Source organism: Plecotus auritus, assembly GCF_963455305.1.
Source record: "Plecotus auritus genome assembly, chromosome: 4".
Taxonomy (NCBI): Eukaryota; Metazoa; Chordata; class Mammalia; order Chiroptera; family Vespertilionidae; genus Plecotus; species Plecotus auritus.
In genome coordinates this window covers 100,800,029-100,803,939 of record NC_137775.1, presented here as the reverse complement: position 1 = coordinate 100,803,939, position 3,911 = coordinate 100,800,029, and the positions used below count along the sequence as shown (strand labels likewise).

The 3,911-nt window shown below is 46.1% G+C and overlaps 1 pseudogene across 1 annotated transcript; it reads left to right on the top strand.

The window, feature by feature from the left end:
* The first annotated feature begins 370 nt into the window (after positions 1 to 370).
* Positions 371 to 3,678, top strand: LOC308246751 (SLA class II histocompatibility antigen, DQ haplotype D alpha chain-like; annotated as a pseudogene). Its single transcript has 4 exons — positions 371 to 452; positions 2,090 to 2,326; positions 2,996 to 3,276; positions 3,524 to 3,678. The product of its transcript is annotated as an SLA class II histocompatibility antigen, DQ haplotype D alpha chain-like (transcript).
* The last annotated feature ends 233 nt before the right edge of the window (positions 3,679 to 3,911 follow it).

Sequence of the window (3,911 nt, the reverse complement as noted above, 5' to 3'; positions counted from 1 at the left end):
AGGGACCACCCCTGCGGTTACCCAGCAGTCCCCCGTCCCCCCTGCACACCCGCCCCACACATTCGTCAGAGTGGAGAGGCTTCTGTTTCTCCCCTCTCCCTCCATCTAGAGAAAGGCTCCCTCTGCTCCCCGGTGAATCTGTGCCCCTGGGGAACTTCCCAGAGTCCTCCAGATCTCTTCCTAAAAGCGCTTCAGCTGGCCACTGTGGTGTCAGCTCGGGAATTCCTCTGATGGCTGCAGTGACACGCGGGCGAGGTCTGGCTCCTCCTGATGCTTCCTTCCTCTCGTTCTCCTGTCCAGGTCTTTTCTTTGCACAGTCTCCTCCCGGCTCCACTCAGAGCAGCCACTTCTGAGGAGACCTGGGAGGAGGATGGCCCCCGCGGAAGCTCTGATTCTAGGGGCCCAGGCTCTGGCCTCCACGCGGAGCCCCTGTGGGGGCGGAGACATCGTGGGTGAGTGCTCGGTGAGGGTGTGGATTTAGGAAGAATTGTAAGAACAGGGAATGCGTTTGTTTAGACTTGGTGTCATGAAACCCAGTTCCCTTCCATCAGAATTCTTATGCTTATTTTTCCTCCCAGAAACAAACTATGCTCAGCTTGTAGATTGAGCTAAAAGGTCATGCTGTCCTGGGTGACTGCATTGGTCACCAGGGCTCTGTTCTCTTTCCAATGTCACAACCAACTAATACAGCCTGGACATTGTTGTGGCCTTAACTCCCGTAGCTCCTCACAGTAGGTATCTCTCCAACATACTGCTTTCCTTTAACAGCAGTTTGTGAGCCTACTACTTCTAACCCTCTCAAAAGTCTTTCAAAGCTATTAGTTATTGCATTTTAGCTGTCCAGTTTCTTAGAGTAACCATCCCCATAAATGTTGCCACATGTAAAGTAGCAAGTTATTTATTTTGTTTTCAACATAATTTATATTCTAGGTTTGGGCTCAGAAAATGAGGAGGATAAATTTTATTGAAGATAATTGCAATTGGAAAAATAAAGAGAATTAATTGGATGACATTAAGCAAGTCAATTCATTACATTGATCTTCAGATTCCTCATATGTAAAATTAATTGATTGACTCACTGTTCTAAAGAACACGTGATCAAATGAAATAAGTACACAGATGTGTATTTTAAAAACAAAGACCTATATAAGTGTCAGGATACAGCACGATTATTCTGAGTGTCACTTCCGTGTGTGTTCCTCAAAGTTGGGATGATGCATGATGGAAAACCCAGGGACTTCAAATAGGTGAGTCTCAGCGTATCAGCCCAAACCAGCAGCCCTGTCACCTCTAGCCAGTAAAGCTCTAAAAAGAGGTAAGAACAGATCCATTACCTGGCTCGTTTGCCGCCCTGCTCTCCATTTCCTTTCCACACACCTTCCTGGTCTAGGGCTCGTTCCTCTACCATTCAGTCTCCAGGCCAGACCTTTGCCTGTTTTGTCATGGCAATGACAACAGTTACTGTGACCTACAGCAAAACAGAGGGAAATAAAGAGAAATAGGATACAGTGGAATCTCCAAAACATTTTCCAAACCAGATTCACTAGTTCAACGGACACTGAGTGTGTGTGAAGCACTCCTCTGGTGCTTAGCATAAACAAGGTTCCTACCCATAAAGAACTCAGATAATTTAAAAAACACATTCAATCACTAGATAAACTCCATGATGCGTTAGAATAAGATGAATGCCTTGAAAAGGTAAGACAGTGTGGGGAGATTAAGTGATCAGAGATAAGCTTAAGAATTAAATGTACTTATTTATTTTTATTTAACAAATATGACTGAATTCTTACTATGTACCATGACTCTACCAGGAACAAGACATAGCATCCCAATGCCTCATGGAGTATACATTATCATGGGAAGACAATATATGTACCTGAAAGTTGTTAGGAGGTCATGTTAAGAGCTTACATCTCGATACCCTAAGATACATAACACAGAAATGGGGACTGATAGCAGACCATGCCAATGTAACCTACACTATGGAATAGAGTTTCTTGTGCTTTTGTATAATAAAGCTTTTCCCCTCCCTCTATATTCCACCTTCCCATTCATATCTTCTTGCTCTGGAATGACTGCTCACCAGCGGACCGTGTGGGCACTTATGGCACAAATGTTTACCAGACGTATGGCGCCTATGGCCAGTTCACATATGAATTTGACAGAGAAGAGCTGTTGTTCTACGTGGACCTGGAAAAGAGGGAAACTGTGTTTAGCAATTTCACCAAGTTTGAAATTCAGAATGCCCTGCAAAACATTGTTGTGGCAAAAAGAAATTTGGACACCTTGATAAAAGATTCCAACTTTACACCTGCCACCAATGGTAAGTGTCCACAGTTCTGTCTCTCTTCTCACATCCCAGGTCTCACCTCCTTTTTCCTTGGAAGAGCTACTCTTCACAGCATACTATAAATTCTTTCCCTTTCTATTTCATTTCCTACCAGATACCCTGTCCCCATCATATCTATTTACTCTTTAAGCATCCCTCCTCCTGGTTCCATAAAGTACTCCTTATAATCCAATAAGAGGACGTTCTCAACTTCTTAGCCTCAGAAGTGCGCGCGCGCACACACACACACACACACACACACACACACACACACACTGTCCTGTGCATTCCCAAAGAGAGAAAAGTGTTCTGGGATTCATAGTGATTCAAAGGAAGAGGACGGTTCAGAATGTGAGGTGAAGATGATGGTACCCCTCTGAAATCACACAGATCACATTAACCTTCTTCCTTCAGAAGATGAAAAAGTCAAGGTAGAAGTTTTGGACAGGCCTGCCCATAAAAAAAGAAACAGTGAGCAAAATAATCTAATAAATAGGTGGGAAAGGGGGGAAGCTGTTGCTTACTGTAAACATGAGTCTGAAAAGACACAGGAAATACCCACTAACAGCTGGGGAGTTGGGACTGGGAGGGCTACCCGAACTAATGAAGAAACTCAGGACACAGTTGTCCCAAACTCAAACCAGTGTTTTGTCTTCGTTGTAGAAATTCCTGAAGTGGCTGTGTTTCCCAAATCTCCCGTGACCGTGGGTATTCCCAACACCCTCATCTGTCTGGTGGACAACATCTTCCCTCCTGTGATCAACATCACTTGGTTTTACAACAGACACTCCGTTGCCGAAGGTGTTGCTGAGACAACCTTCTACCCCAAGAGTGACCACTCTTTCCTCAAGCTCAGTTACCTCACTTTTCTTCCCGCCGCTGAGGATTTCTACGAATGCAGGGTGGCACATTGGGCCTGGAAGAGCCGCTCCTCAAGCACTGGGGTACGCCCGCATCCCTTCACTGTCCCTACACCCTCCAATTCTGTCCCACATCACATCGTCTTGCCTTAGAGCCCTAAACCCCCAGGGCCACAGGTTTATTTCCCACAACTGTACGTTTTCTAATAATTGACTATACTCTTCTCCCAAAGTCCAGATGTCTTGTGCATTTCCAAACACACACACTGGTCCCCTTATACGACACCCTGCATACAGTGCCCTTTGACCCTGTGAGCTTCTTTTTTCTCAGAGCCTGAGATTCCAGCCCCCATGTCAGAGCTGACAGCGGCTGTGGTCTGCGCCCTGGGGCTGGCCGTGGGCCTCGTAGGCATCGTGGCGGGCTCTGTGCTAACCATCCGCGGGCTGCACGCAGGGGCTGCCTCCAGGAGCTGGAGGACCACATGAGTCTCAGCCTGGGAAATGGGAAGGTAGGAATCAGGTGTACAGATCTGGGGTGATGTTTCTGCAGATAGTGAAGCCAGCAGTGGAGGATTGGCACCCAGGATACATAAATGTGTTTGAAAATTTGTGGGCAAATTGGAGAATGGGTTGACCTTGGGACAGGAACGGAGGACCCACCAATCTCATGCTGTTTCCTGTTTCAGGTCATTAGTCTTTATAAGAAAGAAGAGGAATGG